This window comes from Equus quagga, chromosome 15, assembly GCF_021613505.1.
Source record: "Equus quagga isolate Etosha38 chromosome 15, UCLA_HA_Equagga_1.0, whole genome shotgun sequence".
Classification (NCBI taxonomy): Eukaryota; Metazoa; Chordata; class Mammalia; order Perissodactyla; family Equidae; genus Equus; species Equus quagga.
In genome coordinates, this window is record NC_060281.1 from 10,199,740 (window position 1) to 10,221,529 (window position 21,790).

The 21,790-nt window shown below is 38.2% G+C and overlaps 1 protein-coding gene across 13 annotated transcripts in view; it reads left to right on the forward strand.

Moving 5' to 3' along the window:
* Positions 1 to 21,790, forward strand: part of DST (dystonin) — a 439,342-nt gene that overhangs the window by 17,234 nt on the left and 400,318 nt on the right. The gene's annotated exons all lie outside the window — the stretch shown is intronic.

A 21,790-nucleotide genomic window follows, 5' to 3' on the forward strand; every position in this document is an offset into this window, starting at 1 on the left:
TGGAGAGGTGTGGTGGAGAGGATGCTGACCAAGTGGAGAGGTGTGGTGGAGAGGATCCTGACTTAGGTGTTAAACGCCTGAGGTCAAGCCCTGTTCCTTAGCTTACCATGGGTGAACCACTTAACATTGCTGAGGTTCACTTGCTTCTTTTGTAAGCCAGAAAGAGCAATACCTGTTCTGTGTTTTTACAGGACATTGTGAGAATCAGGGAAAATAATGCATGTGATTTTTTTTTTTTGTGTAAGCCTATCGAATTGAAAGATGAAGGACACAGAGCCTGAGAGCTCTGACAGAATGGAACTTTCATTCCTTCCCCGTGCATGTATTCTTTAGTAAAGCCCTACACTCTCACATGCATAGGGCGTCTTTAATTTCCCTATGCTTCTGGTTAGAAATATGGTCCTTCTGTCTCTCAGATATTTTTTAGAATCTCTTCATCTTGCACAGAAAAGAGAATAAGAGAAAGTTTAGTGATACAGAATGAGGAAGTCAAATGATTCGTGTAATATTTGTTGGAAAAATCAGTAATTGAGTAGTTTATATTAGCTCTTAGAATGATAGTCAAAGGGAGGAGATGATTTTAGGCTCTTCCGAAAATAGTGAGACTTCATTCTGCCCCATATCCTGTCCAGGAGATGACCTAGTTATAGAGAAATGATAATAGCTGCCATTTTCTGAGAGCTTTCCTACCTTTACATATGTCCTATCTCATTTAATCATCACTTACCCATGGCCTCATGATTCCCAGAGCTGAAATTCCAACCCTGGTCCTTTTGCCTGCACCGTCCCTGCTCTTGGTTACCTAGAAGCAGAAAAGTGGGACTGAATTGCGAGCTGAACTGCTGCTTGCCTTTGTGAGGTTCATAGGGATGAGCGTTAATTCACATTCTTTAACCTTGAAAGCTCAGAATAACCTTTGAGCTTGCTCTTCAGGACTTAGAGATAATGGTAATTGCCATCTGAAAGCAGAGTAGAAGGGACTCAGATGGAATCAAGTTTCAGCTTTAAGAAATAAGATTCTTTGAGCTCTACTTTTTAATTTTTGAAATCCTTCAAGAAATGAATTTCCATTATTTAATCTATTTTCTGAGAGTTCCTGTTTCAAGCATAGTGGAATTTACATTTCTGAGTTATTAGAAAATATGAAGCAATGTGATTATTATAACATGTAAATATAACATGTAAATAACAAGTGCATTTCTCCATTATTATTAGAAAGAACGATGTACCGGTGTTTTCCACAGATGCATTTAGGGTATTTGTTAGGCTGAATTCCCCCTCGGTCTGCTGTCTTTGACTGAGCTGCAGTCTGCTGGCTATGTTACTGATGTGGCAGAAGAGAAGAAACCAAAGGCTGATTTTTAAATAACATTCTTGGTTGTTTAGACTCTCTTAAAATATTTAGAATACCTAGGTATATGTCTGAATCATATGCTGTACTGTGTGGGAGGTAAAATTGGGAAATTTTGGCTGGCTACTGCTATATTACAATTTCTCTAAAAACCTCAAGAAAATAATGGACTCAAGCATGCCTTGAGCTGTTCTCTGAGAAACTATGGCAACGGGCCTTTAATTAAAGCTGAAGTAGTGTGTGTAGCTTAGAAAAACAGAGAGATGCTGCCAACTGATAGGGAGCGTGTATGGGAGTAATCCAGAAAACTAAAAAAAAATATTTCTTTTTTAGACATCTTTGGTAACTCTTTGTTATCTATATTGTTCAAAGAAACAGTAGGAAACTCTTTTAGTGGATATCAGTCTTTGGCTTTGGAATATGTTATAATATTTTTTGAAGAAAATATAGTTTTCTGATTATGTTTTTTTTTAAGATTAATATTCAAATTGATTTGTTTCCTGAGTCTACATTAACTGACAATTGGAAGGGCCAGCCTGGAAGCATCCTCAATTGCAGAGGGCAGCCGACCTGGGATAGTCACCAAATGGATGATCTTTCCGTGTGATAATGGAGACTATGTGTATGCCCCAGTAAAATGCACTGACTGGTGCACTGACCATCAACAAATTAGTAACTGTTCACCTCTTGAGCTGAACCATTCACAGCCAACAAGCTAAAATTTATCAACTCAGAGCATACCAAAAAGTAATTTAAAAAACAAAAAACTAAATGGAAAAGCAAGAGTTGCCATTTTTCTCAGATCAGAATGTGTGTTATGCTGACAACACGCAGTGATGAGGAGATTTCATCACCCACTTTGCCAGAGAGAATCGGAGTTTAAGCCTGTTGTTTTAGCATCTCCTCTGATGAGTGTCCCCATTCACTCTTAAAAATGCACCTGTTTGGAGGATAAATTGTAGTCACCTGGTAAGGGGTGTAGCCGGAAAGATGAGTAGCATCTAATGAAATATAATGTAATAGTGACAAACGTAAAGCTCACAAGCCAGAGACAGTGTGGGAACTGGCTCTTACAGTAGTCTTTTATTCAATCTCCTTGGCTCTGGCTTCCAGGTCACCTTTTATTACACTCTTGGCAGAGTTAGCTGTCTATACTCAGAGCTGATCTTCCACTCATTTTGCTTAATGGCTTCCCGTTGCTTCCAGGTAGTATACCCTTTCTCAGTCTCAGCCCTAGCTTACCTCTAAAGCATATATTCCCTAAACTCAAAGAAGGCCCAACTGCTCAAGGTCCGCCGTCCTCTTCTATGTTTTCCTGCTATTGCCAGTGCTAGAATTCCTCTACTCTTTTGTGTCTGTCTGTGTGGCAAACTCCTATTCATACTTCAAAACGAGGATTAAACATCACTTCTTTCCTCTCTTTATCTCACAGTGCTCCAGATGTAGGGATTTATACGTCTGTCTTCTCAAGGCAGGTACTATGTAGTTTTTATCTTGTCTCCATAGCCTTGTTTGGCTTCTGGCATGGAATGCATAATTACTCACAATTTGTTGAATATTTCATGTTTGGTAAATATTTGATGAATGGATGAATGGGATTAAGTGGGTGAAATAATTGGAGTCACTAGGGCATATCTGAGAAAATACAGAGTAGCCGAAATTTGGTTCTGCGGTTTTCCCTCCTCCCTCTTTCTCATTCTCCTCTTGCTTCTTTATGTGCCTACAGCTGTCAAGCCTGGTTTCTGGCTTCCACAGCCCCTTCCCCAGGGTTCACCTAGGCTTGCCCCGAACTCCTACAATCCCCTTTGCCTCTCTTCCCCAAACTTCTACCCTCAATTCCGATCAGAATGCCATTTGCATCGTGAAGAATGCAGCTGGATATAATTAGAGGGTAATCGCTTCAACCTAATTCATTCCAGGTTATAAAAGACTGACAGGGAGGCAGCAGAGTGTCTGACATTTGAATTCCACAATATAAGGGGTTGCTTGCCTCTTCAGATTTCTGACTGTATATAACCTTCCCTTTCATAGAGCATATTAATGTCGTCTCTAAACAGGTTTTCATGCTAGGATTTTGGATTATGTCCTTCAATCATGACAAAGGAATATTTTGAGAGCTGCTTGCCTGTTACCAGTTTCAGCAACATTCCTGTCTTTGTTCAGCAGCATTTGTGCAATTATTTGAATATTTTATTGCTTTTTTGTATCTTTTTTTATATAAATGAATGAACATTAGAAAAATGACTGCTAATGTGGTGATGAGGAAATTGGATCTCATACAGCTAATGCACTTCAGACAAAGATTCAAAAAATCATCAGGTAAGGCCAAAGAGTCAATTCTTAGCCTCAAATGGATGCTCGCTGAATTTGAGCTCATCTCTAGTCTTTTATCACATAAGGAAAAAAAGTAAAAGCAAGGAGCATGCGTGGAATTCTGGAACTCTATCCTTAAAGATTGTATACAAAAGGGGAGCTATAATTAAGGATTTTTTAGCTTATATTTTAGTTTCTGGGCCTAAAACTGAAGTCACTTATGCGACTTCTGCACATTGCATTTATGTCGTGCTTTCATGAAAACATTTCGTACAGGTGAGGGGCCACCTGTAAAAGGTAGGGGCGATATGCTTGGGTTTCATTCAAGCTGGCCCCTCTTCTGTGTTATTAACTTTTGCTTTAAATCCTTCTAGCAGCTGGAATCTAGCTAATACCTGTGCTATAACTACCTTAGTAGACCCCAAGGTCAGGGGCCCTGCAAAACCAGGATATGGCATAGGTCCCTGGGCTGCATACTGAGACCTGCAAGGTGAGACCAGAGGCTCTGCACACCATCACCACTTTCCTTACCCCTCCAGGAACCGCCAAAGCCTGGAGGGCAGCTTACTTTGGGCGTTAGTTCTGAAAGGCTCACCTTACCGGAAGAGTGAACCCAACTGATGTGAGAGGCCCTTTGGTCAGAAGCTTAAATGGAATAAAATCAAGCTGAATACCATCTGCCCCTACTTTTGAGGAACTCTGTTTTTCTTTCCTTAATTTTACATGCTGTATGATCAGATAAGAATTTGTGATTCATTGAAGTGTGTGTCCACGCTTCCTTTCTTCTCTTCTGTAGCTATATCTGCGTTTTCCTGAGAGTTTCTATTTCATGTGTGTGGAATCAAAGGGCACGTTGGGTGTGTTATTATTATTTTTTTTTTCTGGCTCTACACATAAGATTTTAGTACTGGGCCTGGGGGAGTGGAGCAAGGTAACAGGAAAAACTTTTTTTTGTGCTGGGATCTGTTCCCTGTAAGGATTAAAGATTTAGCTTGGCAGCATTTGCTGTTATTGCTTATTTATCTAAATTTTAGTTTAATTTTTGCATAGGCAAAACCTTCACATGATTCAAAAGTTAAAACATCTAAAAATATATCAGTGAGAATTCTTTATCCCATTCTTGTTCTTCATTTTTAAGGCTGTCTCCCAGATAATCACTATTCTTAGTTTCTTGAGAGTCCTTTCATGATTTTTCTATATAAAAGGAAATAAAAGTATACTTTTTCTCCCTTTTTATATGGATAGTAACATACTGTGTACACTGTTTTGCGTCTTCTCTTAGTCACTTAATGTATCTTGGAGAACTTTCCATAGAGAGCACTCTACTTTTTCTTAGCTGCATAGTATTCCATGGGATGCATGAATATAATTTAACCATCCCCCTTTTAATGAAATTTAGGAATTTTCTAACCTTTTATTATAAACTGATTTTTGCAAATGTTGTCTGTAGGATGAACTCCCAGATGGAAAATTATGGGGTCAAAAGTTTATGTTTTAATTTTGATAAATGTTAGCATTTGGCCCTCCATAATTGTCTATTTTAATTATTGAGACTTCTTAATATGTTGTAGTCTCCTCTTACTGAGATACTCTTTTGCTTGGCTACTCTTTTTTTTTCTTTCATATGAATTTTTGAAGCAGATTGTCTAATTCTAAGAAAAAAAATTAGTATTTTTGTGGAGACCATGTTAAATGTAAATTTTGTTAAAGGAGAATTGAATCTTTATGATTTTGAGTTTTCCTATCTAAAATCAGTGCGCTTTTCTGTCAGTTCAACTCTTCTTTTGTGGGAGAGTCTTTTTCATGTAGTTCTTCCTCTTTTCTTGTTAAGATTATTTCTAGTATTTTATCTTTTTGGTTGCAATTAAAAGAGGATCTTTTGTTCCCCTTTATATCTTCTATTTGTAGTTTCATGAAAACTGTTGGTTTTATCATCTTAATCTTGTAATCTGCTAGTTTACTTAATTATTTTGCTGTTTGTAGTATTTTTCAGCAAAATCTCTTAGGTTTTCCAGGTATAGAAACACATCATCTGGAAGTAGAGATTATTGTACATCCTCCTTTCAAACTTTTATATTTCTTATTTATTTCACTTATTTATGTTTGTATTGGCTAGGACATCCATCAAAATGGTGAATAATAGCAATAAGAGTAGGTATCCTTTTCCTGTTCCTGACTTTACTGGGAATGCCTCTGGTGTTTCCCTGTTAAGCATAAGCTGGCTTTTGGGTTGAGATAAATACATTTTACTATGATTCAGAAGTATCCATTTGTGCTGATCATTTACCCTTGGTCTCTCAGCTTCACCTCGCCCTTATGTACTGTACTCTCTGGTCTTGGGGCTGGGACTCTGCGGACTACATTTCCCAGATGCCTTCAACAGCTTCCTGTTGGGATCTGTCAATAGGGGGCACTAGAAGAAGTCTAGAAGATGAGAGGAGGGAGAAGCGCTTCCTGTCTCTTGCTGGTCCTGTCAGAGGCGCCCCAGTAGAGGTATCTCACCTCAGTCTCCAGATCTTTCTCTGGACTCCCAGAACCAGCCTCATCACTCCCCCTCAGAGGTACCAGCAGCTGCCAGGTAGTGCCCCCTCCTCAGAGGTATGAGCCCAACTGAAAGGCACTTCCCTTCTCTGAGCTCCTGAGGCGCTAACAGCACCTGAAGAGTGAGCCCGTCTCAGAGGTCTGAGCTCAGCTTTGTGGGGCCTTTCCTTTGAGCTCCCATATTCTTGTACCCTAATCCCTTCCCCACCCCCAACCCCCAACTCCATAGGTGGTACCTCCTTCCTGCAGGTATTATCTCTAGGTTACTTCAGTGTCCTCTTTTTGCTGTTCCAGTCCTCCAACACCTGTTTCACCAATTTTTTTTTTTATTAAATCCCCTTTGTTGAAATACCTCTTGAGCTTTTTGCCTTCCTGAAGCATTATTGAATGTTTTTATCAAGATTGTTTTCTGAATTTTTTCCCCCCATGCTTTTTCTGTGCCAATGGGGATGACTGTGTGGTTTCTCTCTTTAGACCTATGAAATATAATAATGGATTTTCTCACATTGGACTCTTCCTGAATTTCTGCAGTAAATCCCCCTTCATCATGTTGTATTCTTTTAATGGGCTCCAGATTCTCCTTGCTGATATTTTCATTAGGATTTTTGCATTAATGTTTATACATGGGATTGGTCTGAAGTTTTCTCTTTTTGAGTAATCTATGTCAGGGTTTTATTTTAATGCTGTATTTACTTTATAAAAATTTTGAGTTTCCCTTTTTTTATGCCCTGGAACAGTTCAAATAGCATTTAACATTAACTTTTTCAGATTTCTGTTGTTGTTTTATGTAGTTTTTGTTTCCTAAGGTTTGATGGCATTCCTTTATGAGATTCTCTGGGACTGGTGCTAGTTTCGTGTCATATAATGGGAGATCTATTTCATTAAATGAATCTAGAATGACTACCAGAAAAAGTGATGTTGGATGCTACATTAGCTGGGCTAGTCCAGAAAAGCTTTTGTGGGTAGGGGCTGGTCCAAACCAAACTGTGAAGTAGCAGTGTGTGTCTGGTGCCCTTTTAACCTCATAATTATTGTACTTGTGTTTCTAAGTAATTCTCCCTCTCACCTGCTCTTTTTTCCATGCTATTCTGATGCTAGTCCCTGCTGAGGTCACCTACTGCTGACGGATACAGTTTGTGAGATATGACCCTGCACAGAACTATTTGCATTTTAGTAGCAGAATCATGCATATGGTCATGAAAGAATCTTGGGTCCTGGTCCTTTATGTTTTGTGTCTCTTCTATCTTCTCTTTAAAGTTCTGCAAGCATACTTATTTTCGAGGTGAGGCGTGAGTGTACTAGGTTGAGGAGAGTATACCCTCCCATTGACTCAGTTAAACAGGTTTAATAAACTTGCCACTCAGGAGCCTTAGAGGGTCTCCAGCCCTTCTTTAAAAAAAAAAAAAAAAAAAAAAATCTGGGTCACCACCTGACCACCTTGGAGAGAGTAAAGGAAAAGAGGGAATAACACCGTTCAGGTTTCTGGTCTCGTCTCCAGCCTCCTAGCTCACCATTTATTTTCAAGGCCTTTACGCATTCTCCTCTCTCAGACCAGCAGGCCTTTCCTTGCCCTTGATCCTGTGAAGTCCTCACTGGTTTTTGAAGCTGTGACCCTGGCTTCTCTCACACCGTGGTTCGTCCCCCCCCCCCCACCTGCATGAACTGACCACCTCCTCAGTTGCCCTGTAATGTCTCCTGGACATGCCTCTTCATTCTGCCTCCGTTGCATTACTTGCTTTGAAGTCTGCATCCGCCACTGGACGCCTCTGAGGGTGCGTTCTGTGTGTGTTCGTTTTTGTTTCCAGTGCTTACTACGGTGCTGCACACATAGTAGGCCTCCAGAAATATTGGTTGAATTATTGAGTAAATGAAACTGGAGGAAAAGAAAGATGAATGAAAGATGGATAAATGGACTCTGAAGGCACTTCAGTACCATGTGCTAGACGCTAAAAGGGGGGTTTTCAATAATCCGCTTGCACTGTATGAAAGTAAACATAGTGTTTTCATTTAGAGCGAATGTAATTTATATTTGATTCATGTTTGTATTGCAGATGCTTTTCTGGCAACACACTTTCTAAATCTGCTCACTGAGAAGATGTGTATTAGAATAAGTCAGAAAGACAGTTTTCAAGGCTATGAAAGTCTAAAATCCTCTGGTAGCTTTGCAACAATTCAACTTTTGTATCAGGAAATTTGTGTTTATCTTTCCTACATCAGGAGATTTTGTCCTGCTTCAGGAAATGATGATAGAGATAAGGGAATCAAAGGCTGTAATAAGGGATGCTAAAAATAGATCTGTTTGGAGATGAGATGACCTGAAAGCAGAGGATTAAAGTGAGGGTTTTGAGGGAAATAAAAGCTCTTCCCATGATGCCTCCACCTGGAAAGCATAAACATAAATAGACCATGGGATTATGTTTAGCCTGAATGTTTTCCCATCTTGAGCTGCTGGAAAAATTTTAATTGGCAATCTGTGCGTGGATGACAAAGGGATGATTTAGAATTCTTTGGACTCACGTTAGCCACCGAAATGATTCAGGAACATAAAAGCATTGTTATCCGTATCTTACTGCTCCACTCTGTTATCTGCCCAAATTACGTCTTAATATATTTATCTGTTCTTTATTCTGTAATCTCAAGTAGATGTTTTATGTTGTAGTTTTCTCTTATTGATGGATTACATTATGTTCAGTCATGTCGAATTGTGTAGGGACTGTTTTGGAGAAGATTTACATACATATCTATGCTTATGATTGAATTGCAATAGTCGTTAAAATTAATCTTTTTAAAGAGTTTAGCATTACCCCAAAGTGAGGGGAAATTGTTTGACAGTGATAGTATAAATTTGCTGATTTTATAACCTTACTGCAGAAGTCTTGTTCCTTTTGGTAAGACAATTTGGTTTTATCAGCTGTGATATAGGAAGGCGAATTCTTACCTGTCAATCAATGTGAGTGCCTTCATTTCTGTCCCTCAGAACTTGTTTCTGTCTTCCCTTGGGAAGTGGGGAGTGTGGGTCCAGGATAGAAGCTGAGGGCATAGATCTTCTGTTCTCCAGCTGGAGTGTCCCTCCCAGGGACATGCTCCTCTTCTCCAAAGGGTACACAGTTGGGGACCACTGCTGCCTCCTTTCCTTGAAATAAGTGCACACTGGATCCCAGTGAAGTTCTAGCAGTATAGTGTTTAGCTAATGCTCCAAAACTGTCGGGCTGGTGAGGGGGGAGGGCCAAGGCTTTGTCAAGGGCCAGGCCAGGCCTCATGGCCGCGGCTTCTAGATCTCTTATGCTTCAACTCTTCTCTTTTCTCTGGGTCTCACTACATCTTAAGCAGAAGAGTTTTCTTTTCTTGTTTCTCCATCCCAGACTTTGCACCCCGCTCCCCACCCCGCAGCATCAGGCATCCAGTGAAGGTCGTCGCCTTTCTCCTCTTCTGCCGTCTCTGAGAGGGGTAGAGTGAATCTAACTCCCGACTGCTGGCTTTGCCAATCTGCACGGTCTAGATAAGGAAGTAACACTCTTCCTATGGAATGCCATTTGGACTATATATTTTTTGTGACCTGTTGGCCCAGCATTACTACGCTAAGAAGGCTTTTTAAATTAGTTGACTGTGAAGGTGCCCAAGTCAATTATCCTAAATCCCTATGAAAAAAAAGCAGACGCAAATGTAATGTTAGCCAATTCAGTCACAGTTTGGCATGAATTGAATGTCCTGGTCCCCTTCTCCTACCTCATAAAACTAAAAAAATGATTTTCTTTTATTTAAAGCAAGCGTTTGTACTTTGGATTTTCCTTTAAACTCACATGGCCACATACAGAACTTGGTAGCCACCTTGACGTGTTTCCCAGAGTGCTCATGGAAACGTAGTTTTCACTCCTGCGTTTCAGGTGTTCTAACTACAAAAGGGGTAAAGCAGGATCAAGTCCATTTCCATCGTGCAAGAACATTGCCTTTCCTTTTAGCCTACCTTGATTTTTTCATTTTTCACTATGAATGAGAAGTTATTTAGGAACATGCTAGGGTACATAAGATGCGGTGAAATGAGAGACCTTTCTTGCACTGTGGAGGTAGCCCATACTTCTGATGGTTAAATTAAAATAAGTGACACATATGTTTGAAAACTAGAAAGGATGACTGTGTATATTTTTAGTGCTAAAGAAATCTGATTCTCTTGGTATGTTTAATTTATTGCCTTTGTCAAGTTTCCTCCACCATGAAGAATATTAGTGGAAACCTAAGATGACCAGAGCAAATAGAAACGCAAATAGAAACAATATAAATTGTGTCAGCAAGACATCATCCTCTCAGATTTTCTTGTTTAAGCATATTAAGAATGTCCTCAGGCTATCCTTGAACACAGAAAAACTGAAATAGTGTGTGTATATGTACACACACATATGTGTAAACATATAAATATAAATATTGAAAATATATAAAATCAATCTCCATTCAGTAGTGGTCTGGATCATACTGGCTGGGGAGAGCCAGTTGTATGCGTCTCTTTCCAGTTCTTCATTCAGTGACATCATGGCCATGATGGGAATATTTACGCTATGGAAATTGGCAAACGCTATGTCACAGCTTCCCACCATCAGCCCCCATCAGAGAGCCTGGTTATCAGCGCCCCGCTGTTCCATCTAATCTAGGGAAAAAATCAATCCTAAGTAAGCACTTTCTATTTACAAGACTGTTTATTGGAAAACAGGACTATAACAATAAGCCTGTTAATATTTCAGTCACGTGCTTATTGAATTTTGTATGTTTATTTGTATCCCTTTACCTTACCCAACTCAATTATTTCTGACAGTTTTTTAATTGATTGCTTGAGGAAGATTAGCCCTGAGCTAACATCTGCTGCCAATCCTCCTGTTTTTGCTGAGGAAAACTGGCCCTGAGCTAATATCCATGCCCATCTTCCTCTACCTTGTATGTGGGACGCCTGCCACAGCATGGCTTGCCAAACGGTGCCATGTCCACACCCAGGATCCGAACTGGTGAACCCCGGGCCGCCGAAGCAGAATGTGCGAACTTAACCACTGTGCCACTGGGCCGGCCCGCTCTGCCCATTTTTTGATGGAGTTGTTTGTTTTTTTTGTTGTTGTGTTGTCTGAATTCTTTATATATTTTGGAAATTGACCCCTTGTCGAATATGTGACTTACAAATATTTTCTCCCAGTTGGTGGGTTGTCTTTTTGTTTTGTTCTTGGTTTCCTTTGCCTTGCAGAGGCTCTTTACTCTGATATAGTCCCATTTTTAAATTTTTTCTTTTGTTTCCCTTGCCGAAGTAGACATGGTATTCAAAAAGATCCTTCTAAGACCGATGTGAATGAGTGTACTGCCTATATTTTTCTCTAGGAGTTTTATGGTTTCAATCTTACCTTTAAGTCTTTAATCCATTTTGGGTTTATTTTGGTGTATGACAAAAGATAATGGTCTGCTTTCGTTCTTTTGCACATGGCTGTCCAGTTTTCCCAACACGATTTATTGAAGAGACTTTCTTTTCTCCATTGAATGTTCTTGGCTCCTTTATTGAAGAATAGCTGTCTGTAGATATATGGTTTTATTTCTGGGCTTTCAATTCTGTTCCGTTGATCTGTGTGTCTGTTTTTGTGCCAATACCATGCTGTTTTGATTACTATAGCTTTGTAGTATATTTTGAAGTCAGGGATTGTGATGCCTCCAGCTTTGTCCTTTTTTCTCAGGATTTCTTTAGCTATTTGGGGTCTTTTGTTGCTCCATATGAATTTTATGATTCTGTGTTCTTTTTCTGTGAAGAATGTCATTGGCATTCTGATTGGTCTTGCACTGAATCTATAGATCGCTTTATGTAGTATGGGCATTTTAACTATGTTTATTCTTCCAATCCATCGGCACGGAATATCATTCCATTTCTTTATGTCATTACTGATTTCTTTCAATAATGTGCTATAGTTTTCATTGTATAGCTCTTTCACCTCCTTGATTAAATTTCTTCCTAGATATTTTATTCTTTTTGTTGCAATTGTAAATGGGATTGTATTCTTGAGTTCTCTTTGTTAGTTCATTATTAGAGTATAGAAATGCAACTGATTTTTGCAAGTTGATTTTGTACCCTGCAACTTTGCTTTAGTTGTCGATTATTCCTAATAGTTTTTCCATAGATTCTTTAGGGTTTTCTATATATAGAATCATGTTGTCTGCAAACAGCAAGAGTTTCACTTCTTCCTTTCCAATTTGGATATCTTTTATTTCTTTTTCTTGCCTAATTTCTTTGGCCAAAACCTCCAGTACTATGTTGAATAAGAGAAGTGAGTGTGGGCATCCTTGTCTTGTTCTTGTTCTCAGAGGAATGGCTTTCAGTTTTTCCCCATTGAATATGATGTTGGTGTGGGTTTGTCATATATGGCTTTTATTATGTTGAGGTACTTTCCTTCTATACTCATTTTGTTGAGAGTTTCTGTTGTAAATGGATGTTGGATCTTGTCAAATGCTTTCTCTGCATCTATTGAGATGATCCTGTGGTTTTTATTCCTCATTTGTTAATGTGGTGTATCACGTTGATTTGTGATTGTTGAATCTTCCCTGTGTCCCTGGTGTAAATCCCACTTGATCATGATGTATGATCCTTTTAATGTATTGCTGTATTCAATTTGCCAATATTTTGTTGAGGATTTTTGCATCTATGTTCATCAGTGATATTGGCCTGTAGTTTTCCTTCTTTGTGTTGTCCTTGTCTGGGTTTGGGATCAGAGTGATGTTGGCCTCATCGAATGTGTTAGGAAGTATTCTGTCTTCTTCAATTTTTTTGAATAGTTTTAGAAGGATAGGTATTAAATCTTCTTTGAGTGGTTGGTAGAATTCTCCAGAGGAGCCATCTGGTCCTGGACTTTTACTTTTTGGGAGGTTTTTGATTACTGCTTTGATCTCTTTACTTGTGATTGGTTTATTCAGATTCTCTATTTCCTCTTGATTCAGTTTTTGGAGTTTGTATGAGTCTAAGAATTTATCCATTTCTTAGATTGTCGAATTTGTAGGCAAATAGTTTTTCATAGTATTCTCTTATAATCCTTTGTATTTCTGTGGTATCTGTCGTAATTTCTCCTCTTGCATTTTTAATTTTATTTATTTGAACCTTCTCTCTTTTTCCTTAGTGAGTATGGCTAAGGGTTTGTCAATTTTGTTTATTTTCTCGAAGAACTAGCTCTTAGTTTCATTGATCCTTTCTACTGTTTTTTTTGTTGGTTTCAAGTTCATTTATTTCTGCCTAATTTTTATTATTTCCCTCCCTCTGCTGACTTTGGTCTTTATTTATTCTTCTTTTTCTAGTTCTGTTAGGTGTAGTTTAAAATTGCTTATTTGTGATTTTTTCTTGTTTGTTGTTGGGGGGGGAGGTGTCTGTATTGCTATGAATTTCCCTCTTAGGACCACTTTTGCTGCATCCCATATGAGTTGGTATGGTGTATCTTCATTTTTTTGTCTCCAGATATTGTTTGATTTCTCTTTTAATTTCTTCATTGATTGATTGGTTGTTCAGTAGCATGTTGTTTAGTTTACACATCTTTGTCCATTTTCTAGCTTTTTTTCTTGGAGTTGATTTCTAGTTTCATGGCATTATGGTCAGAAAAGATGCTAGATATGATTTCAATCTTCTTGAATTTATTGAGGCTTGCCTTGTTTCCCCGTATATGGTCTATCTTTGAGAATGTTCCATGTGCACTTGAGAAGAAGGTATATTCTGTTTTGGGATGGAGTGTTCTATATATATCTGTTAAGTCCATGTGGTCTAGTTTTTTGTTTAACTCCTCTATTTCCTTGTTGACTTTCTGTCTGGATGATGTAGCCATTGATGTAAGTGGGGTTTTGAGGTCTCCTACTATTACTGTGTTCCTGTTAATGTCTCCTTTTAGGTCAGGTGATAGTTGCTGTATGTACTTTGGTGCTGCTATGTTAACTGCGTAAATATTTATTAGTGTTATGTCCTCTTGGTGGAATGTCCCTTTTATCATTATATACTGCCCCTCTTTGTCTCTCATTGGCTTTTTTATCTTGAAGTCTGCTTTGTCTGATATAAGTATGGCAACGCCTGCTTCTTTTGGTTTGCCGTTAACTTAGAGTATCATATTCCATCCCTTCACTCTGAACCTGTGTTTGTCTTTAGAGCTGAGATGTGTTTCCTGGAGGCAGCATATTGTTGGCTCTTGTTTTTTTAATCTATCCTGCCACTCTGTGTCTTTTGATTGGAGAATTCAATCCATGTACATTTAGAGTGATTATTGATATATGAGGGCTTAATGATGCCATTTTATCACTTTTTTTCCCAGTTGTTCTATGTTTCCCTTATTTCTTGTCCCATGTACTTCTGACTGCCCATCCAATTTGGTGGTTCTCTAGGATGGTTTTCTTAGTTTTCTCTTTATTTATCATTTGCGTCTCTGTCCTGATTTTTGTTTAGTGGTTATTGTGAGGTTTGTATAAAAGGTCTCGTAGATGAGATAGTCCATGTTCTGATAGCCTCTTGTTTCCTTAGTCTAAGCAGGTTCCATCCCATCCTCCTTCCCTATCTAAATTATTGTTGTCACAACTTAATCCACTTTTGTGTTGTGAGTTTGTGGTTAAAATGAAGTGATTATAGTTATTTTTGATGTTTTCCTTCCTTTTATCTTTAATGTTATAATTGTTTGCTAACCTGTTCTGATAGGCAGCAATTTTCTGATTTTGTCTATTTATCTTTTTGCTCAAGGCTTTGTAAACCCTTTCTTTTTTTTTTTTCAGGTATGTGGGCCTTCTTGATCATTTCTTGTAGGGAGGGTCTTGTGGCAATGAAGTCCCTCAGCTTTCGTTCTTCTGGGAAAGTTTTTATTTCTCCACTGTATCTGAAAGATAGTTTAGCTGAATAGATTCTTCTTGGCTCAAAGTTTTTGTCTTTCAGAATTTTAAATATATCATTCCATTCTCTCCTAGCCTGTAAGGTTTTTACTGAGAAATTCACTGAAAGCCTGATAAGCGTTCCTTTGTAGGTTATTTTCTTCTGTCTTGCTGCCCTTATTAGCTTTTCTTTGTCATTGACTCTTGCCAGTTTTACTAATACATGCCTTGGAGAAGGTCTTTTTACATCGATGTAGTTAGGAGTTCTCTTGGCTTCATTTACATGTAATTCCAGCTCCTCACCCAGGTTTGGGAAGTCCTCAGCTATTGTTTCTTTGAACAAGCTCTCTGCTCCTTTCTCCCTCTCTTATTCCTCTGGAATACCTATAATCCTTATGTTGCATTTCCTAATTGAGTCCAATATTTCTTGGAGAATTTTTTCATTTCTTCTAGTCTTAGTTCTCTCTCCTCCTCCATGTGAAGCATTTCTATATTCCTGTCCTCCAAAGTACTAATTCTCTCCTCCATAATATCAGCTCTGTTTTTTAAGCACTCAGATTTTTCTTCATCTCAACCATTGTGTTCATCATCTCCAAAAGTTCTGATTTTTTTTTATAGTTTCAATCTCTTTTGTGAAGAATTCCCTCTGTTCATTAATTTTATTCCTATTTCATTTAATTATCTGAGTTTTCTTGTAAATCGTTGAGTTTCTTTATCATGACTATTTTGAATTCTATGTCATTTAGATTGTAAATTTCTGATCATTCAGGATTGATTTCTGGGTACTTATCATTTCCTTCTGATCTAGAGTGTTAATATACCTCTTCATGCTATTTGATAGGGTGGACTCATGCTGTCACATAGTTGTAGTATGTTACAGATTCCACTTGCTGCCACTGGGGTGGCAGGACATATGTATTCTGAGCCTGCCCTGATCCCTGGCAGCTGTGCTTCTCCATTGTAAGCTGTGCCAACAGGGCCCATCTGCGTTTGCCCTCTGACTGTCACTGATTTACACACATAGGTGCCCAGGCAGGGGTCCTCTGCTCTGGCTGATCAGCTGAGCTTGTGCACCAGGCAGGAGAAGGGGAGAGGTACTTTCTTTTGGGCGTGCAATCCCGGGCACTCCTGCTCTGCACTAGCTGTCTGCTTGGCTTTGTGAAGATGCCCCCACTATTAAACATGCTTAATTTAAAAAAAAAAGTCTTTGCTTAATGCTATTTGATTTAGTAATTCAAATGTCAACTATTTTAAGTTCAGTTTATTTTGGTATTTGGTTTAGCCATTGTTATAGTTGAAAATGATAACTAAAAAAATAGATTCAAATGGAAAAAGTGCATTGATAACTGCTCTTACTAATCATGACATTCATTTTTCAATTTTATCCATTATTATGCAAAATTATTTTAAAATAAAATTTACTAGGAAATTTTCATTCTTGCTGTCAACTGGTTTTCTTATAAATTAATCTGAAGTAATTGATTTCTATATTTTTAAGAAATGATTCCAAAACTCACTGATAATCTTCATTTGGGTGGTTTTTAAACAGATTAAAGAGCTCGATTTTCAAATTTTAAAATCTGTAAAATTAGAGCTTTTATTGATAATGAATTTACATTGTTTTTAGGGGAAGAAAATCATGTATTAGTAAAAATATATTCAAAGACCCTTTTTTCTTTTTTTTCCCAGAAGCTTTCATTTTCTTTATCAAGTCTATCCTATGGACTTAAAGTAGCTGTTCCCAATTTTTCAGGCTCAAGGGTCAGTAGCTTTTTGTTCCCCCAAATTGTGCATTGTAAAGATTTTATAATCTCCAGTTACTTTTCTTGCCCTTGCTGGCAATCTACAAATGAAAATTTGTTCCTGAAGCCCGTTAGAATCTTGACATTCTTTGAAGAGTGAGGAGGCATGCTTTAGACTTTCTTGATTCCACTCATGAGCATTTCTGTGTAGGGCCTTTGCTCCTGCCTGTAAATGATTTATCAAGTTGAAAACCAAAGAACTCTGTCAGAGAGCCCCTTGATATGTAGGACAGTTTTTTTTTTTTTAAAATTGAGGTCATAATAGTTTGTAACACTGTGAAATTTCAGTTGTACATTATTATTTGTCAGTCACAATATAAATGTGCCGCTTCACCCCATGTGCCCACCCCTAACCCCCTTCCCCTCTGGTAACCACTAAACTGTTCTCTGTGTCCGTGTGTTAGTTTATCTTCCACATTTGAGTGAAAGCATATGGCGTTTGTCTTTGTCTGGTTTATTTAATTTAACATAATACCCTCAAGATTTGTCCATGTTGTTGCAAATTGGACGATTTTGTCCTTTTTTCATGGCTGAGTAGTATTCCATTGTTTATATATAGCACATCATCTTTATTCATTCATCAGTCGATGGGCACTGGGGTTGCTTCCACTTCTTGGCTATTGTGAATAATGCTGCAGTGAACACAGGGGGACATAAGTCTATTTGAACTGTTGATTTCAAGTTCTTTGGATAAATACCCAGTAGTAGGATAGGTGGGTCTTATGGTATTTCTATTTTTAATTTTTTAAGAAATCTCCATACTGTTTTCCATAGTGGCTACACCAGTTTGCATTCACACCAGCAGTGTATGACTGTTCCCATTTTTCCACATCCTCTCCAACATTTGTCATTTTTTGTCTTGGTGATTATATCCATTCTAACTGGTATAAGGTGATATCTTAGTGTAGTTTTGATTTGCATTTCCCTAATGATTAGTGATGTTGAACATCTTTTCATGTGCCTGTTGATCATCTGTATATCTTCTTTGGAAAAATGTCTGTTCCTATCCTCTGCCCATTTTTTGATTACATTGTTTTTTTGTTTCTTTAGTTGTGTGAGTCAAAGACCCATTTTTAAAATGCTCTTTCTATTGCACAAATTTAAAAGAGCAGTTACTTTGTCATCCATTGTTCAGACATCACTTTTGTTTGAAAATATATGCTACTGATGGCCTCTTGTTATCACTGAAAGCAATTTTGGAATTCTGGTCTGTGTATAATATAAAACAGCATAATTTAATTTTAAATTTGACACCTCTTTTAAGTGCCTGAAAGATAATCAATAAAACTCTTTGGTACAAAGACTTTTTGCACTCACTTTTATAGTAAAGACTATGAATTTTCCCTCAAAATTTATTGTTCCCTTATTTTTGTAATATAAATACTCTAGTTATAACTGGGCATATGGTGAACCATCTAGAGCCTCCATGTCTCAGCCCACCCTGCAGTTGTGTTACTTTCTGGCCAGTTGGATGTAAGTGGAAGTGATGTATGCATGTTCAAGGTCAAGTCCTTAGAAGGCTGCTGCTTTTCTCCCATAGTCCTTTTCTTTCTTCACATGTCTGGAAAGGAATTGTGGTGGTGGCGAGCCAGTTTCAACCATGTGGACAAGGAATACTGAGGCGAAGGCAGAGCAGAGTAGTGATAAAGTAGGATCCTGGGTTCTTGGATGACCTGATGGATCAGAGCCACCTATGAACTGTGAACTAGCCACAAGAAAAATGAATTTCTATCTTCTTTGAATCACCATACTTTTGGATCTATTTGTTAGAATTGTTGGCCTGTGTATTAGTATACTTTTCATCTCATTATAATGTAGTATAAAGAGTATATTTCAGTTGTTTTTATAAAAGTTTTCATGTGTTTATGACCACATTGATTAAAGTAGAATGGAGCCGAGTGTTCAGATATGTATCCAAGTATATGTAGAGGTTTATTAAATGATAAAAATGGCATTTTAAATCAATAGAGATGGATTGATGGTTGTTGAAGACGGGTGATGGGTACTTAGAGTTCCTTATATTCTTTTGCTTTTTTCATACATTGAAATTTTCTGTAGTAAAAAAATCAACCCATATTAAAAAATAAAAAGTGAATAAAATAAAATTTTTGGAGAAAGAATAGATAGTTCAGTGGAGGATGTTACCTGCTTGAGAGGAAATAAAATTGGTCTGTATCTCCCAGCATAGTCAAAAATTAATTTCAGATAGATTGAAAGTATGCATGTAATTAATTCCAGATGGATTATAAATGTACACGTAAAGGACTTAAGGAGTAGAAGAAGATGCAGGGGAACACTTTATAATCTTGCAATTGGGAGAAACTTTTTCGGAAAAAACAAAATTTAGAAGTCATAAAGGAAAAGATTGGCAGTTTTGAAGAAAAGAATTGTAAACTTATGTACAATAAACTTAAAATACAGGTTGCAGCCTAGGCAAACATGTTTGCTGTGTATATAGCAAATAGTTATGTTCATCATATATAAAAAGCTTCCACAAAATCAATATGACACATACACATAACTTGTAGGAAAATGAGCAAAAGATATGATCAGACAATTCAAAGAAGAAAACAAAACAATAAAAGGCTTATCAAAGTATGAAAAGAGGGGCCGGCCTGGTGGTATAGTGGTTAAGTTTGTGCACTCCACCATGAGTTCAGATCCCAGGTGTGGACCTACACACTGCTCACCAAGCCATACTGTGGCAGCATCCCACATACAAAATACAGGAAGATTGGCACAGATGGTAGCTCAGGGCCAATCTTCCTCACAAAAAAAAAAAAAAGAAAAGAAAGGAAGAAAGAAAGAAAGAAAAGATTTCCAACCTTACTAATAAAAAGCACAAATTAAGAATAACTTTTTTGCCCATCAGACTGGCAACAAATGAAAAGATTGATACTATCCAGTCTTGATGGAGATAGGATCCAACAGGCATTTTCATAGTCTTGCTAGAAATGTAATTTGGGGGCCATCCCTGGTGGCCTAGTGGTTAAGTTTGGTGTGCTCTGCTTTGGCAGCCTGGGTTTGGTTCCTGGGTGAGACCTACACCACTCGTCTATCAGTGGCCCTGCCGTGGTGGTGGCTCACATACAAAAAAAGAGGAAGATTGGCAGAGGATATTAGCTCAGGACAAATCTTCTTCATCAAGAAGAGAAATGTAATTTGGTTCAACATTTTTTGAGACACATTTGGTAGTATCTTTGCAATGTGATTTTTCTATGGCCTGGCAATTCTACTTCTAAATAAAGATTTAGTTAAAGATACATATGTACTTTTTATTGCACTGTTTATAATAGAAAAAAATCAAAATATCCCAAATTTTAATCAGTAGGAGAATAAGTAACTAAAGTGTGGCACACCTATATACTAGAAAATCATTCAGTTGTTAAAAAGAATGTACATTTGAAATGCTATTTAGATTATTGTTAAATAAAAAGAGCAAAGTGCAAAGCAATATGTACAGCAAGATGGCATATTTATATATCTATAAGTATCTGTATAAGCGTAGAAAAAATCAGGATGCTATTTACTAACTATACAGTTATTACTCTGGAGGGTTGTGCGTGGAGGGACAGGACGTTCATTTATTTATATAGTTCAAAAAGAGTGTGGTGTACTCTTTTTGGTGGGTTTAAGTTTCTAATTTTTTTTTCTGAACTTTTTAGACAAATAGATCTTTAAGAAAGAAAATCAAAAGCAAAACGTATTGAGACTCGACTTCGTGCCATATATAACTAGGAACAATGAAGGATACCAAAAAAAAGGAAGCGTGTCTCTGCTCTCATAGCCACGAATACACTGTAGATAAGTCAAACTGTGATAAATGCTATAAAAAAAACCACATTGAAATATATGCCACTTAAAGCAATCCGCTGGGAAATGTCCACAGGATCGTATGATCTAGTTCATAGCTCTTGCCCGAATACTTCAAGAGAGGGTAACAAGATCTCAAGCTTTAAGCTACTATTCAGTAATGTCATCTTAGGAGAAGGAGTCAGTACGAGGCGACTTCTAATGCAGAGATTTTGCTGATGTCCAAGTGATGTATGTCAAATAGCAGAAATGAACAGTGAAAGATGCCATAGCTAGTACCTTCACAATGGACGAGCCACAAATATTTCTCACAAACCTCTGCTGAACTGTCTTTGTTTGGGTCTTGGTCCTGCAAGCTCTCCCTGCCTCTTTTTCTTTCTCTCTTTACTTAGTATAAATTATCAGAAGATTTTAGGTCATGAAAACATTTTTTTTTCCCTCTCGCTGATAAGTATGTCTTCAGAGAAAGCAAATTTTGAAAGGGAACGTGCTGCCAGAAAAGCATTTGCGACTTGAACACAGACCAAATACACATTCAGTTAGTTTCTTCCGGGGGTGAAGGTTCAGCCTTCAGACTGTGGGCAGGAATGGTCAGTCCTTCCGGCTCCGTGCATCCTCAGTGGGGGCTGTCGATGTTTCCGAGACGTTTCTCATCAGAGCAGTGTGTGCTGGAAGCTTCTGCCCATTGTGTTTTTAGTCTTGCTTTACAGGCTTCAGGCCTGAGGCTTGATCGTGGTCTTGGCAAGCATCCATCCTGGACTCCTGGCCTGGTGGATCTGTAAATGACTACCCCTCTTTCCAGTTTCAGTGCTGCAGCTCACCTTTGGCACTGGAAATCCTGTCCTGAACTCCAGCCCGAAAGTCTGAAGAGCTTTTATTAACTTTACATGGTGGCTGGGTGATGTTCGATATTTAACAACCAGTAGAACATAGGCGCTGACCAGTCAGAACAGATGCCAACTGATGGGCTGGTGCCTTTTAGTTGTTGGATCCTGGGGAGCTTCAGGAGTTCAGAGTGGTTGGCAGGTGGGCAACAGGGAGGACACTCAGGGCTCTTGGGGCCTCTACCCCTTGGGGCTGCCCAGGTCCTGTTCTGCCTGAACTAGTTGCCAGGCGCTCTAACGCTCCT